We start from the raw sequence: 9080 nt of genomic DNA on the forward strand, positions 1-9080 counted from the left end.
CCTGTTGTTTCAGATGATTTCAACAGGCCTGATGCTGCTGTCACGCTGATCTCCTTCAATCCTACGGAGTCGCCAGCCTCAACGTTCACAGAGTTTGTCTTCAGAAAGCTAAATTGATTATCGCAGACGCGTGTATTGAGGAAGAAGCACGAGTAAGTGATCTAAACGTTGTTTTTTTGTCTTTCCTCATCGTATGGTGTAAAACAGACACTATTTTGTCGGAAACATTTCCCGGCAAATGAATATATTTGGTGTAAGTTAGAATAAGCGCGCGGAGTATCGTGCGCATTTAGTGTCGTCTAAAGCTAGTTTTAAATACAGACGAATAGTTAACCCCCCTGACAGCCCGGCATCAATACAGTTAGCTACTTTAATGTAACGTTAACGTAAAACTACGTTTTAGGGTTAAAGCTTGAGTCATTTACCTTTGTGTGGTACGCCATTTCAACGTTTATTCTATCAACTGACTAGAATTATTTTATATCAGTAGTATACTAATGCTTATTTCCAGGAAGTAATTAAATATTAACTAGTATTCGTTAAGTTTGTCACTTACAGTACTTTCCCCCTTTGCTAGTAACTGCCATAATAGTGAATATGAATCGGGTATCATTTTTGTTTATAGATTTTTTTATGGCATTTTTTTGGTTATTGCTCACTTCGTCTGCTGACCAGTACTGTATGCACGTTATTTAGACACCATAACTGTTCCTCTAGCTTATTTCGTACTTGCTAACTAATCTCGCTATTAAATTTTTTTCTTCTTTGTCATATTCAATGCCTAACCAGAAAGGTTTTCTAGTAAGACTTCCTAGTTAGATTTAAAATGACTCAATTCAAATCTTACTAGGAAGATTAAAATGATCGAATTGATACAATCAAGATTAGCATTCTTAGAATTGTGTAATTAAATGGTGATTGATTAGATTATGTATGTATGAAGAAGGATCGCATTTTTGGTGTTGGTCTTCCAGAGGCAGGATGGTGAATGAGGGTGCTGGCGCCCCGCGCAGTCGCTGGGGGTCTCATAAGGTTGTTCCTTCATCAGACCAAGATGGCATAGGAGCAGAAAGAGCCACAGGAGAGGTGCCCTTCCCCAGCAATGGTAAGACTGAATCACTAAACAAAAACCTGATCCTCCAAATGCAAAGCATTCACATTAGGCAGAGGCAAAACGGCCACGTAAGATTCTAATGAAGAGAGTTTTAACTTTGTTAGGTCTAGTGTAGGTTAGTCAACTCTGACCCAATGGAATCAGTTGAGACATGTTTCACTTACTATTTACGTTGCGTGTACAAGTTGTACAACGCATGATTTACAAGGCTCTGTCGTATAAAAGAGTACACACCTTTGCTATTATTCATTTGCAGGCTCAACAAGAATCTCTTTGCCCAGCCTGTTATAATAGAATAGATTTGTATGTAGTGGTAAATAGGTATATTATTAATTATTCATGTAAAAAGATTTTAATTTGCATTAATAACCTTGCTTGAGGTCTCAACTGAGCTGTGTAATTGTATATGCATTAAAGAAGAATGAGGAAACAATGGCCACGATACATTCATGTTACGTTAGTGAAACCATTAAGGTTAATTCTGGGATGAACAGACTGCCATGTGATTTGCCGTGTGACCTGATTGAGAAATTGCCATGTCCTGCCCAGCACTGTTATCAATGATGCAGTCATTTCCGTTAACTCTGACATGATGACACTGACAATTCTAGGGTAGTGTTTCATTGTGCAACCTGAATGCTTCACAGCGCGGCTTTTGATTTAGTATTAGTGGTTTCTAAGGCTATGTCATGTAACTTTATTGCATACACTGTAGTGCTTTTTGTCAAAAGTCATCAAGTCCTATGTTTACCATTAATTCGTTACCTCTTAGAATAATCTCCTATAGATTAAATGAAGACATTCTATTCCTTACAGTCTTTTTACTGCATTTTAAAGCAATTGCAGTATATTTGAAATCTAGTCTATTCATGGCCACTAGCTTTAATATATATAGCCATCTATGCTAACGTGAAGATGCTCTTTTTTTTAGTCTTTAATAATATAGCAATTTGTATTAATAATAAATATTGTATCTTTTTAGGTTAAAACCTGCAGCCTACATGAAATTATGAATTTCTTTGATGGCGCTCGTTGTGCATTTTATCTTGATAAAATTCGTTTTCAGGTCTTTTCAGAGCATTTCTGTCCTTATTGTTATTAAATTAATGCATAGTCTTTTTAAAAGCGTTGTATGAATCGCTGTCGTCTTCTGTTTGCACTGTAACGGATGCAGTTATTCTGTTTGCTATGCTAGATTAGTTAAAGATTAGTGGTGTGGTTACCAGGATACGTGTCCAGTATGACCTGCTCCATCTGTGTATGGAACTGTACCGATGTCTCATTTCAGGAACTGTGGAAGTGGAGCGCATCATCAGCGCAAAACTACAGCTGAAGAAGAAAGCTGAGGTAGGATGGCTCAGAGGCTTTCAGTACTTCTTTGTTGTCTTAAAGGAAATCAAATATCAGGACAACCGATGCAACAGAGTGCTAAATGTCGCATGTGCGCAACTCTCGTTCTTTATCGCTGTATTGTAACGGATTATCAGTATTATCACAGATTATCTGTATTATCACATATTATGTCACAGATTAACAGATCCCAAACGTTCAAGTGCGACCTTTGGTTTGACTGAATCCTTTCAGTGTTAAAAAAAATGCAATGCTTATTCTTGGGATTTTGAACTGTGTAAAACTGATAAAGCTTTGTTTTGTTTAGCATCTCTAAATGTTTGCTCTTGTTCTTTGAGATGCTCTTTATGCAGGCAGAATGTAATAAAAAAAAAAGATTTTCCGTTAGTGGGTTAGTTCGGCAACCTTGCAATATTACAATGTAATACCACATTTTCACTTGTTATCACATTTTTAATCGTATATGCTATTGTAGTCTTACTATTGTAAGATTAGTTAAAAAAAGACTACAAATATTTTTAAATGGATTCATTTATAATATGTTAGTTTATTAATATAAGATTCAAATATTAACTTTTTTTTTTTTGTTTTGGTTTTAGGATCGATGTAAGTGCTTGTAATTACGATTAAGAAGGAAGTGTAGACCGAAAAGGGAAGGATGTGGTTGTCAAACAGGGACAGTGAGGTTTGGGAAAATATAATGTCCTTGTTTGCAACACGTAGATCTTCTGAAGACTTCCTTAAAAAAGACATCTCGTCGAATAGATTGAACTTTAGAATTGATTTGAAGTACAGACCTTTGACTTATTGCGTCATCAGTTCAGTTTCAGTTCAGTCCGTGACCGAATATAGTATCCGTAAAAGTTAGTTGGTCTCCTGAAGAGCCGCTGCGGTCAAAAGGACATGACCGCGACAGCTTGATTTATCACATAAGACCTGACTCTCTGACAGACTTACTCTTATCTTGCGGATATGATGTGTTGAGCTTCATTGACGCCTTTGATAAACTAAACACATCTTCACGCATGTAACATGCTCATAGTTGTGCGTTTTAGCTGCTGTAAGGACAAAGTTATGAAATAAAATGGCACGTTGAAGAAATCGGGGATTTTACCAGACCAAAATAGAATATTTATTTCTTAACTGTTAAAATGGTTTTATGTTTAGTTTTTTTAGTTTTTAGTTAAAACATATTTTTCTTTAATGATGTGTTGCGCTTCATCACGCCCTTTTTGCAAACCTTCTGTTCTTGTTCGTAAGTTAAAGCTTTTCTTTCTTTTTTCAGCACTTGAAGGCGGACCTGATGAGGCAGTTCGACACTCAAGTCAATGAATTCATGGACAGCCTGATAGAGGAGTCTGCCAGTCTGGATTCATCCCGCGTGAGCACAGCCTTCCTCTCCCGGATAAGGAGAAAAGCAAACTCAGGTGCTGAAAATATGCACAAACCGGACTGCAATGAGCGCCACAGCTGCCTAGTACACTCTTTTGCAAATCTGCTTGAATTCACTGTATTTGTGATGTATTTTTAATTGTTTGATTTTATCATGCATGCCAGTCCATCAGCTTATTGTTTTGATCTCGTATTCCTTTAGCCTTTTTCTTTTTCTTCTGCTGTCTAACCCTTTTTATCTTCTTCCCGCCGCGCAGGGCATACACAACCTTCCCAAGGCCAAAGCAAGCAGTTTGTGATCCGCCGATCCCTTTAGAGTAAGTCATGGATAAAATCGGACTGACTGACCTTAAAAAACTGTTTATTATAGCGCAGCTTATGAAATGTTTTTTGAAATGCAGGAAGGAGAAACAAATGGTTATACTGCTTGTATTTACATCCGTGAGTGTAATAGTGCTTATTGCATGATTTTTCTGCAGCGATCTGTTTGAGGTGAACCACATTCGCACCATCTATCACATGTTCATCGCCCTCCTCATCCTCTTCATCTTCAGCACGCTCGTCGTGGACTTCATCGATGAGGGCAGGTTAGAGCATTCGCAGTTCATGAACAAATCGGTTTTGCTTCAGTAGTTTAAGCTGCAACCTCGCTTTTAAATATTGAAGCTGTGACCTTGCCGACTGTGTGGTTTCATAAATGCATAATGGTTTTGCTTTTGTCAAAATATGAGGAGGTGTATTTTGCCTTCGCAAGCACAATGTTTGCAAGGTCCTGTAAATGAATGAAAAGGAGATTAAAGACTATTTAATTCATAATTCTTCTGGCTCTTGTTAAAAGTACGCTTTCTGATATGTGCTCGAATTTGGAATCGTTTTAGTGCCTTAAAGTACTAATAAATCCAAGGCACTCGTGAAAAATGAAAAAAAGCCTTTATTCACATGTCTTTAAAATTTAAAGGAACACTCCACTGTTTTGAAAATAGTTTCATTCTTCAACTCCACCGGAGTTCATTTGCTAAACCGTTGAATTTTACCGTTTTAATGCATTCAGTTGATCTCAGGTCTGGCGATGGTACTTTTAGCATAGCTCAGCGTAGATCATTAAATCTGATTAGACCAGAAGCATCTCGCTTGAAAATGAGCAAAGAGGTACAATATTTTATTGTCTCTTCCAGAGTTAAATTGTGTTCTAAGCCTGATGGAAAATGAAAGGTTTTCTAGGCTGATATGACTAGGAACGTGCTCCTGCTGCAGCATTGTTAAGGCCGTAAAGGTCCTTGATTACTACACAGGAATGAGAGTATAGTTCCTAGTCATATCAGCCTAGACAACCGCGATTTTTAATTTTCCGTCTGGCTTGGTACACAATATAACTACTCAAGAGTCAAGTTTTAAATAGGAAAAATTTGGTCATTTTAAACGAGATGCTTCTGGACTAATCAGACTCAACGATCTGTGCAAACTATGCTACAAAGTGCTATCACCAGACCAGAGCTCAGCTGAACGGATTCAAAACGATCTTTTTTAACTCTGGGAGTTAGAGAATGAGCCTATTTTCAAAAAAAGCGGAGTGTTTCTTTAAAAACTGCACATTTGTGTTGCACCGACGATGTTACGTGCTAACTGGCCCTTCATCAGGATGTTCCTGAATGAATCCATGTGAGTACAGGCTTTTTCATTTTTCCCACACGCTTTCGAGTGCCTTGGATTTATGAGTGCTTTGATGAACTATAAACATCTTCACGCCACAGTAACATGCTTATAGTTGGGTGTTTTAGCTGTAAGGATCAAATTTGTGCTTATGTGAAGAAAAGATTAAACAAATCAGGAATTTTACCAGATTTTGAGAATTGAGAAATTATTATGCTCTTAATTTGAATCGTTAAAATGCTTTTATATGTTTCATTTTTAATAATCATTTGATGTTAAACGTTGCAATTTCTTATTTAATGTCATTGAACAGCCTAGGGAAATTGTTTAGCAATATCAGCACAAGCTGATTAATGATTAATGTCTTTTTCATATGGTGACATTAAAAGTGTTTCCACGTTAGTTTATCATGTACCTTCAGTGTTTCTGGAGTAAAGTAAGACAATAAATTTTACTAAACTGTTAAAGCTTTACTTAATCTTCTTGCCCTCCTCTAGACTGGTGCTTGAGTTTGATCTGCTGGTGTACGCGTTTGGCCAGTTCCCCTAGTGGTTTGTCACGTGGATGTGTATGTTCCTGTCCACGCTTGTAGTTTCCATATGTATTGCTCAGTGTCTGAGCTAGCGTTGACCTGCGTCAAACCATCGGGCCTTATGGACGGTGCTGGCCGGTTCTCTTTGCTGCTGTACCAGGGACTGTGTTTGGGTTTCTTGCCCACATACGTGGTGCTGAAGAACAGCCTTCCCCTGCTTCATGCTTCCATACTTATTCTAGAACAGGTACTGGTAACCATAGCAACAGGATTTTTTTTTTTTTATATCACTCTGATGATCGTTGGATGCCTCTGTTTTCTGCTTTGTGTTTATCTGAATTGATACTAGTTAGAAATCTAATAATATTCAAAGGTGTTGTTTTATTGCCCAATCTAGTTGCTATTGTTTGTTTTTAAACAGGTGCGGTTGATAATGAAGGCTCACTCTTTCATCCAGGAAAATGTGCCAAGAAGTGCGATCCTTAGAACGAAACAAAGCAAGTAAGATCCTTACTTTGATGTTAGTAACTTGACTGAAAAAATAAACTTACAAAAACTTTAAATTATATACATCTTTTCTATTTTCCAGATTCTTTTAGCTGTACCCTCAGTTCACCCAGTACATTTATACTTTTCTATTTGCACCCACCCTGATATACAGAGATAATTATCCACATTGTAAGAAAATATACTTTATATATATATATATATATATATATATATATATATATATATATATATATATATATATATATATATATATACATATACATACATACATACATACATACATACATACATTACATATATATAGTTGTATGTATATATATATATATATACACTTATACATATATATGTATGTATATATATATACATACATACTTTATTTATAATTTTTTTTTTATTCAGTTTTGTTTTTTTATGTCACTTTTTCCTTGTAGAAATCCATGTATTCGGTGGGGTTACGTGGCTACAAAGCCTGTGAGTGGGCTCTTTAATAGAATACATGCTTAAGTTGTGATTTTTATAAATATTCATGCAAGAGTTGGTAAATGTTATGTTGAAATCTTGAATATATTTTTTCCCAGTGTCTCAGGTTCTGGGCTCTTTGTTTTATGCGTATCTACATATTTGTGCTGGCTGTGTATCCTCAGTTCCGTGAGCATCAGCATGCAGCTCTTTGATCTGAGGGCCATGGTGTTGTGTGTCTTCAACTCTATACCTGCCAGGTGAGAATGTCTGACAGGACAGACTTTTCAAGCATCTTCAGATACTTTTATACTGATAAAATGTCCTACATGCCGAAGATATATTAAAAAGTAATGATATTGTCTTATATCCGTAGGAGTGGTTGGTGCTTTTTTTGGCATTTTTTGCCTTTCTTCATTGCTGGCTTAATGCATTTGCTGAAATGCTAAGGTTTGGAGACAGAATGTTTTATAAGGTAACAGACAGCAGCGAAATAGTGCCTCAAGTACTTAATTTAACAAATATAGACCCTTTGATCTTAAAGACCATACTGCAGTGTTATTTTTCATATTCCACATGATCAAATTTGTTTTATTAGCTCAATTATGTCGCGTTATACAATTGTTTGTACAAATATTCATTGAAAACAATTGTTCATTGAATGTTCTTTTTCTAGGACTGGTGGAACTCTACTTCATTTGCCAACTATTACGTGCACATGGAATGTTGTAGTACATGATTGGCTTTATTACTATGTCTACAGGGACTTTCTGTGGGTAAGTCATTAGGTGAAAATGTCGGAAAGGAGCACAGAATATAAAGATAAATGATTCTATTTATACTTTATTTATCGATTGAGTAATTATTTAATTTCATATAATTGCTAGAATTTATTTTTTAATAATTTTATCCAGTTTATTTAGTGCTCTTGAAACAATTATTCATGATTAATTGCATCAAAGTAAAGTTCTCGCCATACATAAAATGTGTACTGTGTATGGCTTTGAGTGCAATCATCCAGAAATGCTCCTCAAAGCTAAAAGGAGCATTATTCTCATCAGCGTCATTACAGATGACACAGAAGCGATTCATGCAGCGTCGCATGTTGATCGCTTTTTACTGTGTCTGCTGTGGTGCTGCGAGCACGTTCCTGGCCATCTGCTTTGGCTTCTTTCTATCCCGTCTTGTTCTGCATCTTCATGTGCTTTGGAGTAAGAATCTCGATTATTACAAGAGCGTGACCCTGCTGAAAAAAACTGATAGTCTGATAGCTGGCAGCTAAAGCTGGTTTCACAGCTGACCAAGCTGGTGTTTAGCTGGTCAGAAGTCGTCTACACAAAAACCATCCAAACAGACCGATTTAACCAGCTTGCGGCAGACTGGGATGCCGGATAACCACGTCAGACGCTTGGTTTAAGCTTCGGTTAAAATGACTCAGTTTTATATGAAAGTCTCTAATGCACTCCATGTTTCTCTTAGTGGTGTTTAACTTCGTTCTTCATATGACCGAGAGAAAGGGCCGATCTGGAACGTGATCATGTGGACTGCGCTGTTCTTGGGGTCAGGGCGTTCTCATCTGTCTCTACTCTCAGGAGGTGGTATAGCAGCGCTCTGCCCCATTCAAAGAGGTAAACAAAGTGCTATGGGAATCGATGGGTAGTAGGAATCGATTCATGTATATTCACGGTTTCTTTTTGTTTTCTCAGCCTTCTTTCCTAGACTTGCTGAAGCCTCGATCTTGGACTTGTACGCCACAGACTAACACCAAGCCGTGACGTGTGCCACTGAAGACCACAATACCAGCCTCAGACGAATCATGATTTGTCCTAATGTATTCTGAAACTTTTTTAGTATTCTATAGGTATTGCACTCTGACCAAACAAACTGAAAAAGTGACAATCGATACTTTATAATCCACGAGGACAATGTTTCACGAAAGAGGCCTTAGATATTTAATATTTATTATGACATCCACATTAGAATGCAGAACGGTTTATAATGTGCATTAGGATTATTTCTTTGTTTCTTTTCAAAAAGTTTTGGCAGTCTATTTTAGGTTATGTCTGATCTGGC

General features: G+C 36.9%; 1 pseudogene; it reads left to right on the forward strand.

Annotated features, from left to right (window-relative positions):
* LOC122350678 lies at positions 1 to 8782 on the forward strand (annotated as a pseudogene).
* Positions 8783 to 9080: the final 298 nt, after the last annotated feature.

Source organism: Puntigrus tetrazona, chromosome 8 (assembly GCF_018831695.1).
Source record: "Puntigrus tetrazona isolate hp1 chromosome 8, ASM1883169v1, whole genome shotgun sequence".
NCBI lineage: Eukaryota > Metazoa > Chordata > Actinopteri > Cypriniformes > Cyprinidae > Puntigrus > Puntigrus tetrazona.